We start from the raw sequence: 18,348 nt of genomic DNA on the forward strand, positions 1-18,348 counted from the left end.
TTTAAGTGCAATGTTATCAAAAACATTCGTGTCTGATTTTTTTTTACCGCTGGGTTTTATTAATCAATGGGCCATATTTTCTGATCGGAGGCTTCCTGCGTACGGAGGCCTCCGATCTGGAAAAAATCTACGGACTTACCTGAGGGCTCCCGAGGTCTGGACACTTCCGCTCCTGGGCCTCTCCAACTTGAAATGTGCACGGTCCACGTACTCCAGAGGCGCATGCGGTTCGCAAGCGTCCCTGGGATCACGTGGACCATGTGGAGCCAATAGGAGAGGGGATCTCCCTTCAAACACTTGACAGATAGACCTGTCAAATATATGAATGGAGATCATCCCAAAAACACTGTAAAACATTAAATACATTTTAAAAATCATCACATTTTTAAAATTAGTTGAAATTACAATAAATTAAATATTTTAAACAAAAAATTAATTTTTTGAAAAAAATAATTAAAGTTTTTTACGGGGCTAAAAATAAACGTTTTTTTTAAAAGTATTTTTAAATATAAATGAGTGAAAAGTTTTTTTTAAAACTTTTTTCAAAACTTATGCTGGTAAAAGCAGGCCTTACGTCTGCTTTTACCAGGCGTAAGATTTCTAAGGGTTTTCTGCGGAGAATCTCCAGAAAGCGGAACTGTCCGCCCGCAGAGGCCCTTCTCTAGGGCAGGCGTCCGATCTGTCAAGAGCATTCTGGACAGATCGGGAATACCGATTTTCAGCGCATGCGTATCGCATGCCTGAAACCCGCATTTCTGATGTCCCTACGGGTGTGTACACAGCGCGTACACCCCTGTAGGGATTGGCATATCCGGCCCAATGTGTTTAAATTTTATGTGGGAATGGTAATTTCAGTAACAATATTTAAAAAAAAAAATCACCAACAGCATTTATACCTACACTGTAATTGGGTAAACTGTCTGATCTGGTTTGGTGTTAGACAAATGGATTTTAAAAAGTCAATTTTTAAGCTTCATTTCAAGTGTCAGTCTTGGCTCAGTCAGAAGGTTGTGTGCTCATGGCCTACTCCAGAGACTTGAGCACATAACCTAGGTTGACATTCCAATGTAGTACTAAGGGAGTCCTGCACTGTTGAAGATGCTGTGTTTTAGATGAGATGTTAAACCAAGGCCCCATCTACCCTCTCAGGTGGATGGAAAAGATCCTACGGCACTATGTGAGGAAGAACAGGGGAGCTCCCCTGGTGTTCTGGGCAATATTTACCCCTCAACCAATGCCTAAAACAGGTGGTCTGTCATTTATTTCATTGTTGTTTGTGGGGCCTTGTTGTGTGATATTTGGCTGTTGCATTTCCCACATTATAACAGTAACTATGGCCCCGATAGTAACTCAGAGGCGCGTTGGGAGTGGTGGCATCTGATATCGCGTGGGAAACCCGGAAGAAAGTTCAGTTCGTCTGTCAGTGGCTTTTTAACTCAGCCAGCTCGTTAGCATTTTACTTCCTGGTTTGCCATCCGATGCGCGGTAGTGGGCGTAATGAGGACCCGCATGACATGATCTGAACTCCATTATGAAAAGGGCCAATCCGAAGATGGAATTTGGAGAAGTTGGAGTTGGAAACAAGACCAGACAAGACAATGGATTCCAGACAGGTAAAGGCTGCGCCGCAGTTCACTGACGCCTCCCTTGATGTGCTGCTGGGGTCAGTGAGGAGCCGGAGAGAGATAATGTTCCCCAGCAATGGCAGGAAGAGAACTTGCTGCTGACACCAAGAAGGCATGGATGGAGGTGGCCAAGGAGGTCAGCAGCAGGAGTGTAGTGACACGCTCATTCATTCAGGGCAGGAAATGCTTTAATGACCTAACCAGGTCAGGAAAGGTGAGTGCAATTGCACATTCTCCTTCATCCTGCTGTGCGCATCACCCACCCCCTCACTCTAACTAATGGTAGAAGGAGGGGCCATGACCACCCACATCTTTAATGATGACTGAGCCCAGCACGTGAGTGCAAAAGACAAGGCTGAAGCGTTCGCAACCATCTTCAGCCAAAAGTGCAAAGAGGATGATCCATCTTGGCCTCCTCCCACCATCACAGAAGCCAGGCTTCAGCCAATTCGATTTACTCCAGCGGATATCAAGAAACAGCTGAGCGCACTGGGTACAGCAAAGGCTATGGGCTCCGACAACATCCCGGCTGTCGTGCTGAAGACTTCTGCTCTAGAACCAGCTGTGCCTCTAGCCAAGCTGTTCCAGTACAGCTACAACACTGGCATCTACGTGACAATGTGGAAAATAGCCCAGGTATGTCCTGTCCACAAAAAGCAGAACAAATCCAATCCGGCTAATTATCGCCCTATCAGTCTACTCTCAATCATCAGCAAAGTGATGGAAGGTGCCATCGACAGTGCTATCAAGTGGCACTTACTCACCAATAACCTGCTCACCGATGCTCAGTTTAGGTTCTGCCAGGACCACTCGGCTCCAGACCTCATTACAGCCTTGTTCCAAACATGGGCAAAAGAGCTGAATTCCAGAGGTGAGGTGAGAGTGACTGTCCTTGACATCAAGGCAGCATTTAACCGAGTGTGGCATCAAGGAGCCCTAGTAAAATTGAAGTCAATGAGAATCAGGGGGGAAAACTCTCCACTGGCTGGAGTAATACCTAACACAAAGGAAGATCATTGTAGTTGTTGGAGGCCAATCATCTCAGCCCCAGGACATTGCTACAGGAGTTCGTCAGGGCAGTGTCCTAGGCCCAACCGTCTTCAGCTGCTTCATTCAGCTCCATTCGCAACTCTTCAGAAAATGAAGCAGTCCATGCCCACATGCAACAAGACCTGGACGACATTCAGGCTTGGGCTGATAAGTGGCAAGTAACATTTGCGCCACACAAGTGCCAGGCGATGACTATCTCCAACAAGAGAGAGTTTAACCACCGCCCCTTGATATTAAATGGCATTACCATCGTTGATTCCCACACCATTGATATCCAGGGGGCCACCATTGACCAGAAACTTAACTGGACTAGCCACATAAATACTGTGGCTGCAATAGCAGGTCAGAGGCTGGTTATTCTGCAGCGAGTGACTCACCTCCTGACTCCCCACAGCCTTTCCACCATCTACAAGGCACAAGTCAGGAGTGTGATGGAATACTCTCCACTTGCCTGGATGAGTGCAGCTCCAACAACACTCAAGAAGCTCGACATCATCCAGGCCAAAGCAGTCCGCTTGATTGGCACCCGATCCACCAACTTAAAACACTCACTCCTTCCACCACTGGCGTACCGTGGCTGCAGTGTGTACCATCTACAAGATGCACTGCAGCAACTCGCTAAGGCTTCTTCGACAGCACCTCCCAAACCCGCGACCTCTACCATCTAGAAGGACAAGGGCAGCAGGCGTATGAGAACACTATGACCTCCAAGTTCCCGTCCAAGTCACACACCATCCTGACTTGGAAATACATTGTCATTCCTTCATCCTATTCCTCCTAGTTCTAGACTCTCCAACCATGGGAAACAGCCTCTCAGCATCTACACTGTCAAGCGCTCTCAGAATCCAGTATATTTCAATGAGATCACCTCTCACTCTTCTAAACTCCAGGGAGCACATGCCGATTCTACTCAGTCTCTCCTCATAGAACAGCCCTCTCATCCTGGGAATCAGTCTGGTGAACCTTCATTGCAGAGCCTCTATAGCACGTATATCCTTCCTTAGGTACAGAGACCAAAACTGTACACAGTACTCCAGGTGTGGTCTCACCAAATCCCTGTACAATTGCAGCAAGACTTCCTTAGTCTTCCTCCAATCCCCTTGCAATAAAGACTAACATACTGTTTGCTGTAGTGTATGTACCTTTAAGGGGAGAACTACTTTTTACAGCTCCTGTATACTGTAGTACCGGCAGTGACCACACCTGTATATAAACCCTGAGTAGTGATCTGTACAGTTAGTTCTAGAGTAACCCTCATTCAGTAAACACCTGTTGAATCGTTCCCTGCAGTCTTGTTGTCTAATTATTGAAGGACACAACATCAAGATACACGGATCTAACATTGGCAACGAGCAGATTCGAACCTACCTGCAACTCTGCATCACCTCCCAGGGATTCGCTCCTGGAGAACAGTGGAAGAAGGCCGAGTCCAGAAGCACGGGCGTCGACCACGGGCAACCCCCCCCAGTCATCCAGCGGAGATTTGAGCATCGCAGGGGAGGCTGTCGAGAGCCAGGCTTGGCTTTCCAGTCACGCTAGTCCAGCAAAACGGGCTGGCAACAGGTACTGCGCAGACCAGCGGCGGCTAGAGCCGACCGAGCGGCACAGAAAAAGGCCGAGCAGCGTCGACGGGGGAGAGAGAGAGGGTAGAGCGCACAGGGCGCAGCCGGTGTTCAGGACCGAGCGGCGTCAACGGGGGAGAGAGGCAAGAGAGAGCAGAGCGCAGCCGGTGTTCAAGGGCCGAGCATCGTCAACGGGGGAGAGAGGCGCGCAGGAAAACGCGCAGCGTGCAGCCGGTGTTCAAGGGCCGAGCAGCATCAACGGGGGAGAGAGGCGCGCAGGAAAACACGAGGCGCTGCCATTGCCACGAGGACCGCAGAGAGCGGCATTGGCAGCAGCGCAGGAGCAGCGCACGAAACCCACAGGGCGTCGCCATTTGCCACGAGGACCGCCGAGAGCGGCATTGGCAGCAGCGCGGGAGACGCCATTTTAAGCCGCAGCGGGGAAGAAAGGAAAGCGCGGGAGACGCCATTTTAAGCCGCAGCGGGGAAGAAAGGAAAGCGCGGGAGACGCCATTTTAAGCCAGTCTAACCACACCCAAAAGTGCCGAAGAGTGGCAGTATCACAGCGTTCGACAATGAAGTCAAAGATTGGACGACATATGTAGAACGCATAGAAGTATTCTGCAAGGCGAATGAAGTGCCAGATGACAAGAAAGCGCTGGTATTGTTGAATTCAATGGGTGCAAAAACGTATGGCTTACTACGAAACCTAGTAACCCCAGAGAAGCCAGTAGAAAAGGATTTTGAAAACATAGTGTCAATCCTACAGGACCACTTAAACCCCACACCGCTGCTGATAGCAGAAAGATTTAAGTTTCACAAAAGGAACCAGCATAAAGATGAAAGTAATGCTGAGTATTTAACGGAACTGCGCAAGCTATCGAAACACTGCCAGTTTGGAACGGGACCAGCAGATACTTTAAGGGACAAGTTTGTGTGTGGGCTTCAAGGTGAAGGAACCCAGAAACGGCTTCTATCAGAAAAGGATCTTACGCTGGACAAGGCTTTCAGCATTGCAGTATCACACGAAGCAGCAGCACGGGGCGCGGCAGAGATACAACGGAGACCGCAAGAATATGGCACAAATAAAATGTCATACGGAACAGTGAAGTGCTATCGCTGCAGCAGAACAACACACGACCATAAGGATTGCTGGTTCAAGGACAAAGTGTGCAGACAGTGTGGAAAAGTAGGACACATAGCAAGAGTCTGCAGGTCAGGAAAGAAAACCAGCAGCAAGAAATCTCCACAGGAGAAGTACAAGAAGGTACATAAGGTGACGGAGAGTAGTGCAGACGAACAGAAAAGTGATACAGACTCTGGAAGCAAGGAGCTGGGTTGTCTGAAACTACATAATGTGATCAAAACGGAGGATCACCAAACTATCTGGGTCACGCTCAAGATAGCAGGAGTCCAAGTGAAAATGGAATTGGACACAGGATCAGCCCTAACAGTCATAAATCGAAGGGACTACAAGTGGCCATTCTCACATATACCCTTGAGAGATACAAAGATTGTCTTAAAGATGTACACGGGGCAAAAAGTCTACCCCAAAGGAAAAATAAGGGTGAACGTTATATATAACGGCAAGGAAACACCAAAAATGGACCTATATGTATTGCCAGATGGAGGACCACCACTACTAGGACGTGAATGGATCCGGAAGATACAGCTAGATTGGCATTCCATACAAGCACTGACTGTAGATGCCAAAAAGGATGACGACGTCACACCTGGACGACTGTCAAAAATGCTAACTGATGCACAAGAAGTGTTCCAGCAGGGACTCAGAACACTAAAAGGCATAACAGCGATGATTAAAATAGAGGAAAATGCAAGCCCAAAGTTTTTTAAGGCCAGACCGGCACCTTATGCGATCCGCCCAGCCGTCGAAGCAGAGCTGGAAGGTTTGGAACATTCAGGAGTACTGTCCAAAGTGGACTGGAGCGAGTGGGCTACACCCATCGTTCCTGTAATGAAGAGGTCGTTGAGTATTACGCCTGGGGAACCAAAGAAGGTTTGCATCTGTGGGGACTTTAAGGTGACAGTGAACCCAGTCCTTCACACTGTACAATATCCGCTTCCGCGGATTGAAGATATTTTCGCCTCGCTATCTGGAGGGAAACGCTTCACTAAGATTGATCTGGCCCAGGCGTACCTGCAAATGGAGGTAGAAGAAGCCTCGAAACACTACCTCACGATCAACACTCATAAAGGTCTCTACCAATACAACCGGCTGGTGTTTGGGGTAGCATCAGCTCCGGCTATTTGGCAAAGGGCAATGGATCAAGTCCTGCAAGGGATTCCAGGGACCCAGTGTTATTTGGACGACATCCTGGTCACGGGCGAAAATGACAGTGATCACCTCGCCAACCTGGAGCAGGTGCTCACTAGATTGAAGGAATATGGGCTCCGAGCTAATCGCCATAAATGTGAGTTTTTCCAGAAGCAGATCTCGTATTGTGGCCACGTTATTGATAAAGAAGGGTTACATAAGTCCCCTGAAAAGATTGAGGCAGTAGTCAAGGCTCCAGCACTGGAAAATGTGTCACAACTGAGGTCGTTCCTCGGGCTGGTGAACTACTACCATAAGTTCTTGCCAAATTTGTCTACAGTACTACACCCACTGAACACCCTACTGCAAACGGGGGTACCATGGAAGTGGAGTGATGATGTAAACGAGCTTTCCAGAAGAGCAAAGCATTGATCACATCAAAATAGGTGTCGGCTCATTTCAACCCAGCACTACCAATTCGGTTGGCGTGTGATGCATCACCCTATGGCATTGGAGCGTTGCTGTCGCACAAATTCCCGGACGGCTCGGAGAGGCCAGTAGCCTTTGCGTCTCGGTCACTAACCTCAGCCGAGCGTAACTACACCCAGATTGACAGGGAGGCCCTCAGCCTAGTGTGGGGAGTGAAAAAGCTCAATGACTATCTGCACGGGCAGAAGTTCACCTTGCTGACTGACCACCAACCACTTGTCTCCATCTTTAATCCAAAGAAGGGCGTTCCAGTGATGACAGCGCAACGGCTACAAAGATGGTCCCTTTTTCTAGGGGTGCACCAATATGAAATCGAGTATAAGGGCACGAAACAGCATGGAAACGCTGATTGGCTATCACGCCTGCCACTGCCTACTGCGGAGGAAGCACCAGCAGTGGATCCTGTCGAAATATTTCATTCGACTATAATTGAATGCTTGCCAGTAACTAACGCTGGTATAGAGAAGGAGACCCGAAATGACCCGTGTTAGAGCCGTGATTCTGAGAGTATGATGTTTTTCAATAACCACACGGATGCTGTAACTGAACAATCAACAGATATTTACTGGAGTAGGGTAATCTCAAGACTGGGGTACAGAGGCATGCTCAAGGCTTATATACAGGTGTGGTCACTGCCAGTACTACAGTATACAGGAGCTAAAAGTAGTTCTCTCTTAAAGGTACATACACTACAATTCCTCCCCTTTTAGATTAGTAGTACCCATAATATTCAAATAACAATTAACACTTTAACATGTACATTAAACAACAATAGTCCATTTATAGATTCAGTCTTTGGGGCGGCTTCCTGATCCTTTCGGGATAGCGCCTTCCCTGAGGTTCTTTTTCTTGGTGCGGAGGCGATTCTGGCCCCTTTTCATCGGTTAGTTCATCGGGTTCCACTGCTACTGTTTCGGAGGTAGATGCTACCGGTATGTCGGGTTCATCCCCAGGTACGCAAGACATGGGGTTGACTCGTTCCTGTGACGCTAAGATCTGATCAACGTGGCATCTCACAATGTTCTCCCCGACATCCACTGTGTACATTAATGGCCACTGCCGTGTGCATATCGTTCCGGTGCCATTTCTCTGTTCGGTAGTCACGGGCCAAGACTGGTTGTCCTACATTGAAGCTCCTTGTCGGCTTCTCATTGATGTGCTGGAATTGTTTATCCTCAACATTTCTTCGCACATTTGGTCTAAGCAAGTCCAGACGAGATCGCAACCTTCGGTTAAAGAATATCATGGCCGGGGTCTGGTTGGTAACTGCATGTGTCGCGTTTCGGTAGGCTAATAAGAAATTGTCCACCTTATGCTGTAGTGGAATTTCATCGTCGCACATGGCCTTTATCGCCTTCTTAAATGTTTGTACGAACCTCTCAGCCAATCCATTTGTGGCTGGATGATACGGGGCGGGTGTGTAATGCCTTACCCCATTCCTTCTCATAAAGTTTCGAAACTCTTCGGACACAAACTGTGGTCCATTATCAGAGCAAATCTGCTCTGGCAAGCCGTTTCTGGCAAATATGGTCCGTTGGACTGCAATCGTTTTCTCTGTAGTGGTTGAGGACATTTTTATCACCTCAGGGCACTTCGAATGAGCATCCACTGCTATTAAGAACATTGAGTCCATGAATGGACCAGCAAAATCAATATGCACCCGTTGCCATGGAGAGGAGGGCCACTCCCATGGGTGTAGAGGGGCATGTGCTGGTGCATTTTGGACCTTCTGGCATCCTGAGCTGCTCTTGGTTAGGTCTTCGATTTGTTGATTGATTCCCGGCCACCACACATAAGCCCTAGCAAGGCTTTTCATTTTCACTCCCCCAAGATGACCTTCATGTAGCTCATTTAGCACTCTCTCCCTTAACTTGGGTGGAATCACCACTCTGGATCCACACATCACTGTCCCCTGGCATACTGACAGCTGTTCTCTTCTGGATGAGAATGCTGGCAACAGTGAGTCGCCATGTGTTGGCCATCCCCTCACCGTCAAATCATATACCCGAGACAGCGTCGGATCATTGCGGGTCTCCTTCTCTATATCCGCATTCGTTATTGGCAATCGTTCAATTATTGACGAATAAAATATCTCGATAGGGTCCACTGCTGGTACTTCCTCCGCAGTAGGCAGTGGCAGGCGCGATAGCCCATCAGCGTTTCCATGCTGTTTCGTGCCTTTATATTCTATTTCATATTGATTCGCCCCTAGAAACAGGGACCATCTTTGTAACCGTTGTGCCGTCATCACTGGAATGCCCTTCTTAGGATTAAAGATGGAGACAAGTGGTTGGTGGTCAGTCAGCAAGGTGAACTTCTGCCCATGCAGATAGTGGTTGAATTTTTTTACTCCCCATACTAGGCTGAGGGCCTCCCTGTCAATCTGGGCGTAGTTGCGCTCGGCTGAGGTTAGTGACCGAGACGCAAAGGCTACTGGCCTCTCCAACCCGTCTGGGAATTTGTGCGACAGCACCGCTCCAATACCATAGGGTGATGCATCACATGCCAAACGAATTGGTAGTGCTGGGTTGAAATGGGCCAACACCTCTTTTGATGTGATCAATTCTTTACACTTCTGGAAAGCTCGTCTACATTCGTCATTCCACTTCCATGGTACCCCTGTTTGCAGTAGGGTGTTCAGTGGGTGTAATACCGTGGACAAATTTGGTAAAAACTTAAGGTAGTAGTTTACCAGCCCGAGGAACGACCTCAGTTGTGACACATTTTCCAGTGCTGGAGCCTTGACTACTGCCTCAATCTTTTCAGGGGACTTATGTAACCCCTCTTCATCGATGACGTGGCCACAATATGAGGTCTACTTCTGGAAAAACTCGCACTTGTGGCGATTAGCTCGTAGCCCATATTCCTTTAATCTGGTGAGCACCTTTTCCAAGTTGGCGAGGTGATCACTGCCATTTTCGCCCGTGACCGGGATGTCGTCCAAATAACACTGGGTCCCTGGAATCTCTTGCAGGACTTGATCCATCGCCCTTTGCCAAATAGCCGGAGCCGATGCTACCCCGAACACCAGCCGGTTGTATTGATAAAGACCTTTATGAGTGTTAATTGTAAGGTATTGTTTCGAGGCTTCTTCTACCTCCATTTGCAAGTACGCCTTGGCTAGATCAATTTTGGTGAAGCGTTTACCTCCAGATAGCGAGGCAAAAATATCCTCAATTCGTGGAAGCGGATATTGTACCGTATGAAGGACTGGGTTCACTGTCACCTTAAAATCCCCACAGATGTGGACCTTCTTTGGTTCCCCAGGCGTATTACTCAATGACCTCTTCATTACAGGAACGATGGGTGTAGCCCACTCACTCCAGTCTACTTTGGACAGTACTCCTGAACGTTCCAACCCTTCCAGCTCTGCTTCGACAGCTGGTCTGATCGCATAAGGCACTGGTCTGGCCTTAAGAAACTTTGGGCTTGCATTTTCCTCTATTTTAATCGTTGCTGTTATGCCTTTTAGTGTGCCGAGTCCCTCCTGGAACACTTCTTTTGCATCAGTTAGCATTTTTGACAGTCGTCCAGGTGTGATGTCGTCATCCTTTTTGGTCTCAAGCTTCAGTGCCTGTATGGAATGCCAATCTAATTGTATCTTCCGGGTCCATTCACGTCCTAGCAGTGGTGGTCCTCCATCTGGCAATACATATATATCCATTTTAGGCATTTCCTGGCCTTTATATATCACTTTCACCCTTATTTTTCCTTTGGGGTAGAGTTTTTGCCCCGTGTACGTCTTCAAGGCAATCTCTGTAGCTTTCGAGGGTATATGTGAAAATAGTCGCTTGTAGTCCCTTTGGTTTATGACTGTTAGGGCTGATCCTGTGTCCAATTCCATTTTCACTTGGACTCCGTCTATCTTGAGTGTAACCCAGATAGTCTGGTGATCCTCCATTTTGGTTACCTTATGTAGTTTCAGACAACCCAGCTCCTTGCTTCCGGAGTCTGTGTCACTTTTCTGTTCGTCTGAACTACTGTCCATCACCTGGTGTACCTTTTTGTACTTCTCCTGTGGAGATTTCTTACTGTTGGTTTTCTTCCCAGACCTGCAGACTCTTGCTATGTGTCCTGCTTTTCCACACTGTCTGCACACTTGGTCCTTGAACCAACAATCCTTCTGGTCATGTGTTGTTCTGCCACAGCGATAGCACTTCCCTGTTCCATAGGACATTTCATTGGTGCCATATTCTTGCGGTCTCCGTTGTATCTCTGCAGCGCCCCTTGCGGCTGCTTCGTGTGTTACTGCCATACTGAAAGCCTTGTCCAGCATAAGATCCTTTTCTGATAGAAGCCGTTTCTGGGTTCCTTCACTTTGCAGCCCACACACAAACTTGTCCCTTAACATATCTGCTAGTCCCGCTCCAAACTGGCAGTGTTTCGATAGCTTGCGCAGTTCCGTTAGCTACTCAGCATTGCTTTCGTCTTTGTGTTGGTTCCTTTTATGGAACTTAAGTCATTCTGCTATCAGCAGCGGTGTGGGGTTTAAGTGGTCCTGTAGGATTTCTACTATGCTTTCGAAATTCTTGTTCACAGGCTCCTCTGGGGTTATTAGGTTTCGCAGTAACCCATAGGTTTTTGCACCCATGGAATTTAACAAAACCAGTGCTTTCCTAGCATCTGGCACTTCATTCGTCCTGCAGTACACCTCAATACGTTCCACATATGTCGCCCAATCTTCGACTTCATTGTCGAACGTAGAGATACTGCCACTCTTCGGCATCCCTGGGTGTGATTTAACTGTCAAAAATGGCATCTCCCGCGCTTCCCCTTCTTCTCCGCTGGCACAGAATGGCATCTCCCGTGCTTTCCTTCCTTCCCACGCTCGCTCCTCTTCGCCGCTGCGGCTTCTAAAAATGGCGTCTCCCGCGCTCTTCCTTCTTCTCCGCGGCTCAATGGCGTCTCCCGCGCTCTCCCTTCTTCTCCCCGTGGACACTGTTCAGCCCTTGAGCCCTGGCTGTGCTCTGCGCGTTCTTTTTTTGTTTTGTTTTTGTGCACCTTTCCCGTTTCCGCCGCTCCGTCCTGAACCCGGCTGTTGCTTTACCCTCTCTCTCTCCGTTTTGTTTTTCCTCGACGCCGCTTGGTTTTCAACCCCCGGCTGCGCCCTGTGCGCTTCACCCTCTGTCTTACCCCATCGACGCCGCTTGGCTTTCTCTCCACCGTCGGTCGGCTCCAGCCGCCGCTGTCCAGGAAGGGTCTGCGCTGTACCTGTCGTCAGTCTATTGCTGATCGTCGTGGCTGGGGAACCAAGCTCGGCTCTCCACAGCCTCCCCTGCGATGTTCACTCTCTGCCGGACGACTGGGCGGTTGCTCGTGGTCGACGCCCGTGCTTCTGGCCTCGACTTTCTTCCACCGCCCTCCCGGAGCGAATCCTCGAAGGGAAATGCAGAGTTGCAGGTAGATTCGAACCGACACTCGTCGCCACTGTTAGATCCGTGATTCTGAGAGTATGATGTTTTTCAATAACCACACGGATGCTGTAACTGAACAATCAACAGATATTTACTGGAGTAGGGTAATCTCAAGACTAGGGTACAGAGGCATGCTCAAGGCTTATATACAGGTGTGGTCACTGCCGGTACTACAGTATACAGGAGCTGTAAAAGTAGTTCTCTCTTAAAGGTACATACACTAGAACCCGACACTGTCTCGGGTATACGATTTGACGGTGAAGGGATGGCCAGCACATGGCGACTCACTGTTGCCAGCATTCTCATCCAGAAGAGAACAGCTGTCAGTATGCCAGGGGACCTTGATGTGTGGATCCCGAATGGTAATTCCACCCAAGTTAAGGGAGAGAGTGCTCAATGAGCTTCACGAAGGTCATCTGGGAGGGGTGAAAATGAAAAGCCTTGCTAGGGCTTATGTGTGGTGGCCGAGGATCGATCAGCAAATCGAGGACCTGACAAAGAGCTGCTCAGGATGCCAGAAGGTCCAAAATGCACCACCACATGCCCCTCTACACCCATGGGAGTGGCCCTCATCTCCATGGCAATGGGTGCATATTGATTTTGCTGGTCCATTCATGGACTCAATGTTTTTAATAGCCGTGGATGCGCACTCGAAATGGCCTGAGGTGATCAAAATGTCCTCCACCACCACGGAGAAAACTATTGCAGTCCTACGGACTATTTTTGCCAGGAACGGCTTGCCAGAGCAGATTTGCTCTGATAACGGACCACAGTTTGTGTCCGAAGAGTTTCGAAGATTTATGAAAAGGAATGGGGTAAGGCATTACACATCCGCCCCGTATCATCCAGCCACAAATGGATTGGCTGAGAGGTTCGTACAAACCTTTAAGAAGGCAATAAAGGCTATGTACAATGACAACATTCCGCTGCAGCACAAGGTGGACAATTTCCTGTTCGCCTACCAGAATGCGACACATGCAGTCACCAACCAGGCCCCGGCCATGATGTTCTTTAACCGAAGGTTGAGATCTCGTCTGGATTTGCTCAGACCAAATGTACGAAGAGATGTTGAGAATAAGCAATTCCAGCACATCAATGAGAAGCCGACAAGGAGCTTCAATGTAGGGCAACCAGTCTTGGCCCACGACTACCGAACAGAGAAATGGCAACCAGGGACGATATGCACACGGCAGGGGCCACTAATGTACACAGTGGATGTTGGGGAGAACATTGTGAGACGCCATGCTGACCAGATCCTAGAGTCACAGGAACGAGTCAACCCCATGTCTCGGCCATACGTACCTGGTGAGGAACCCAACATACAGGTCGCACCTACCTCAGAAACAATAGCATTGGAAGCTGATGAATTAACTGACGACAGGGTGTTAGAATCGTCTCCGCACCAAGAGCGAGACACTCGGGAAAGGCATTATCCAGAAAGAATCAGGAAGCCTCCCCAAAGACTGAATTTATAAATAGACTATTTTCAATTAATGTTGCATGTTAAAAGTGTTAATTGTAATTAGTTTGATATTTAATTGTTAAATGAGTGTTATGGTACTGTTAATCTAAAAGGGGAGGAATTGTAGTGTATGTACCTTTAAGGGGAGAACTACTTTTTACAGCTCCTGTATGCTGCAGTACCGGCAGTGACCACACCTGTATATAAACCCTGAGTAGTGATCTGTATAGTTAGTTCTAGAGTAACCCTCATTCAGTAAACACCTGTTGAATCGTTCCCTGCAGTCTTGTTGTCTAATTATTGAAGGACACAACATCAAGATACATGGATCTAACATTTGCCTTCTTAAACACTTGCTGTACCTGCATGTTAACTTTCTGTATTTCGTTTACAAGGATGCCCAAATCCCTCTAAATTCCAACATTTACTAGTTTCTCACCATTTAAAAAATATTGGCCTAGAAATTGGGTATAGCCCTGCTTGAGGCGTTAGAACTGGCGCTGCGCAAAGTTTATAGCCAGACGAAACTTATCGCCGCCTGGCGCGATATTGGGTTGCATCGTCCCCAAAGGGGATTGAGGTGCGAATTCAGACATTGCACGGGCCTCCTAAGGCGCAAAACTTCCGGCGCTACCCAATATCGGCGCGGACGGGCGCAGCGCAGGTGATCTCAATTACCGATAACCACGAGACTTCCAGGCGCCGGCCGGCTCTTAAAGGGGTGGGTCAGTCAGCCTCAGCTTCCACATTCAATGCCCTGTAGGCCTCAGAATCGGCGCTCGCCCTTCTCTGGTGCAAAAAACTTGCTCAGGATGGAGAAGGTGAGACAGAGAGCAGAGCGCTTCAGCACTGAGGCTCTGGACCAGTTGGTGTCCGCAGTGGAGCGCCGTCGAGATGTTCTGTATCCTGACAATGGCAGGAGGCCGAATCAAAAGGAGTACCACCGAGCTTGGAGGGATGTTTCTCAGAGGGTCAACTCCAGCAGCATGGCGACCAGGAGCCCTGTTCAGTGCAGGAAGAAATTCAACGACTTCACTCGGGTCGTTAGGGTGAGTGTTGTTTATGCAAACTTCTGATTCCCTCCATCTGCACCTGACTTCGTGCACCCTGTTGCCATGATGCCCCAATGGCCATCTGGCAGCAAGCACCCATGGCCCTTTCTGGGCACACACATGGACATTTGACTCAAGGCATCATGTAAGGGCTCTTGCACCATGGGGGGCATGAGATGATCTCTCAAGGCATCATGTAAGGGCTCTTGCACCATGGGGGGCATGAGATGATCTCTCAAGGCATCATGTAAGGGCTCTTGCACCATGGGGGGCATGAGATGATCTCTCAAGGCATCATGTAAGGGCTCTTGCACCATGGGGGGCATGAGATGATCTCTCAAGGCATCATGTAAGGGCTCTTGTGCCATGGGGGGCATGAGATGATCTCTCAAGGCATCATGTAACAGAACTTCCCCTTCTTTCCCCTGCAGTCCAAGCTGGCGACGATCCGCAAGGACCAGCATCGAACCAGTGGCGGACCTCCACAAGTGGTCACTCTCACGGATCTCGAGGAGAGAGTGCACCAGATTCTTGGAGGACATCTGAGTGGTCCTGTTACCACTGCAGCTGCCAACCCCATTGTCGACAGCGAGGGTAAGGCTCTCACCTTTTCAGCTGTCTCCTTCCACTTGGTCCCCCCGCCAGCATGCTTTCTCAGTGTGCAGCCATGTCAGAGCCTTGCCGCAATCTGGCATGCCTTGCCGCCAACCTGTCCTTTTGCTAAAGCCACTCTTCCACCTCCCTGCTTTCAGATGCTGCATCACCAACTCGGGATCTGCGCCCTGAAGCTGCCAGTGCCAGTGCCTCCGGAGGCGAGGATCAGGAGGAAGCCGGAGCATCCGTTCCAACCTCAGGGGAGCCTACACATCTGCAGACTGGGGATAGTAGTTCCCTGGAGGGGAGTGGGGGGTGCTCTGATGATGAGCCAGTTGCCGGAACAAGCGGCCTGCAGCAACGTGAGGGGGGTAGGCAAGTTCGGCCACCGGCTCCCCGGAGGGCAAGGCAGGGAGTGATGACTGCTGCACAGAGTGCAGAGGAGGTGCATAGCCTGGCTGAAATGAGCACCCAGGCCCGGCTCAGGCACACTGAGCTGATGGCTGCAGTGGGTAAGATGCCTCACTCGATAGAAACACTGGCAAAGAGTGTGTTGGACTTTGGAGCAGCAATGGAGAGGACTGTCCAGGGCTTCGGGGCAGCAATGGAGAGGACTGTCCAGGGCTTCGAGGCTGCTATGGAAAGGACTGTTCAGAGCTTCGGACAATCCCTGGAAAGGTCTGTCCAGGGCTTGGCCGAGGCAGTGGAACGGACTGCTCCGGCCTTGTCCGAAGCAATGGAAAGAACTGTCCAGGGCTTCTCCGAAGCACTGGCACCTGCCACACAGGTCCTCACTGCTGCCACGCAGTCACTTGCTGGCCTCGTCCACACCCAGATTGAGGCAACGCGAACTCTCACTGCTGCCACCCTATCTGCATCAGCTAGTATCACTCCGGGCCGTTCCAGTACCATACAAGGCCAGGAATCAGTGGAGCAGTCGACTGTGGCGGATGAGCCGAACTGGTCCCCTCAGAGAGCCAGTGTGTCGTCCGACCATGGTGCAGGTGTCCTCTCTCGGCAGGTGACCATTGCTCATGCCACCGCTGGTACATCTGCAGTGCAGCTGCCACCACCTGCAGGCCACACTGCTTCCAGCCATGCTCAGATCAAGCAGCCTGCGTCCGCACCCTCCAAGCCCAGATGTCGTCCAGGCCGTCCCTCAGGGGCTTCTGCGCTTCCACACAGTCAGCAGGCGTCCCCCAGCCTTGACCCCACCACTGGGGTTCAACTACGTAGGAGCAGCAGGGAGGGAAGGGGCCGACCGCGAAAGAGAAGTCGTTCTCCATCAAGGGGCCAGCAGTAGAGGGCGGTGCTGAGATGTTTCTTTGGCCAAATTCAAGGACTCCCTCACCTGTTGTGATTGTTGGAAATGGTTTGTTTAGTTTTGCGGCTTTGCCGAAGAGTTAACTGTTATTTTGTTAGTTATGGTTTCTGTTGACATGACGTTGTTATGCTGGAAGGAAGGACTTGATTGACAATAAAGAAAAGTTTTAATTTTACAATGTTACACGTTACTATTTATAGTCATGCTGGCCTTCAGAGGCTTTGAAAGATCCGAAGTGCGCAGGACGAATGACACCCATCATTCCGCCAGAGGGGCCTCGAACCGAGTCCTGATGAGCCTCTGATGGATGGCCATTCCACTTTCAGGAGCCCTCCCATCTTCCTCCTCCTCCTCCTCCTCCTCCTCATCCGCATGCTCCTCCTCCTCGTCCGCCTGCTCATCCTCCTCCTCCTCCTCCTCGTCCGCCTGCTCGTCCTCCTCCTTCTCCTCCTCGTCCGCCTGCTCTGCTGGACCTTGAAGGACAGCTGGCATTAGCTGGGTGCGTCGAAACGCCAAGTTGTGGAGCATGCAGCAGACGACGACGATGTGACCCACTTGCTCCGGCGAGTACTGCTGGGCTCCCCCGAATGGTCTAGACAGCGGAAGCGCTGTTTGAGCACACCAATAGTGTGCTCGACAATGTTCCTGGTCGCCTGATGGCTGCTGTTGTACAGCTCTTCTGCTGGGGTGGCAGCCAAACGGAGTGGTGTCATGAGCCATGGGCAGAGAGGATAGCCCTTGTCCCCAGGAAGCCAGCCTCGTGGGCAAGCTGGCCCCTCAAAAAGGTCACAAGCTGAGGTCTGCCGCAAGATGAAGGCATTGTGGCTGCTCCCTGGGAATTGGGCGTTGACTGTCATGATCATTTGGCGGTGGTCACAGACCAGCTGCACATTGAGGGAGTGGAACCCCTTGCGGTTGCGGAAGTCCTCAGCATTCAGTAATGGCGCCCACAAAGCCACGTGTGTGCAATCAATCACCCCCTGCACCATGGGGAAGTCCGCAATGGCAGAGAAGCCCTGCGCGCTCTGCCTGCTTCTCCAGGGTCAGAGGGAAGGTGATGAATTGACGCCTTCTTCTATAAAGGGCAGCTGTCACTTGCCGGATGCAACAATGGACTGCAAACTGAGAGATATTCGCAATGTCCCCAGTGGCTGACTGAAAGGATCCGCTGGCATAGAAATTGAGGGCAGCAGTCACTTTAACGGCCGCCGACAGAGAGGTCCTGCACCGTAGACGCGGCTGCAGATCCTCAGCAAGCAGGTGGCACAGCTCAGATACAACCTCCTTACCGAATCGGAGCCTTCGAACACACTGCTCCTCCGACATGTCAAGGTATGACACCTGCTGCCTGAATACCCTCGCAGCGTACCCTCGGATTGGCCGACCTCCATTGCCCCTCCTCCTTCTGGCCAATCCCGGCCCTCTCTCCCGCCATCTCTCTGCCCCTTCACAGTGTCCGGCCATGAGGACGTGGCCCTCCAAAGCAGCTCCCATTTCGATG

At 50.1% G+C, this 18,348-nt stretch overlaps 1 protein-coding gene across 2 annotated transcripts in view; it reads left to right on the plus strand.

Moving 5' to 3' along the window:
* Positions 1-18,348, plus strand: part of LOC147117647 (androgen-dependent TFPI-regulating protein-like) — a 224,877-nt gene that overhangs the window by 113,007 nt on the left and 93,522 nt on the right. The gene's annotated exons all lie outside the window — the stretch shown is intronic.

This window comes from Somniosus microcephalus, chromosome 5, assembly GCF_052327205.1.
Source record: "Somniosus microcephalus isolate GS21.2 chromosome 5, FLI_Smic_1.0, whole genome shotgun sequence".
Lineage (NCBI taxonomy): Eukaryota > Metazoa > Chordata > Chondrichthyes > Squaliformes > Somniosidae > Somniosus > Somniosus microcephalus.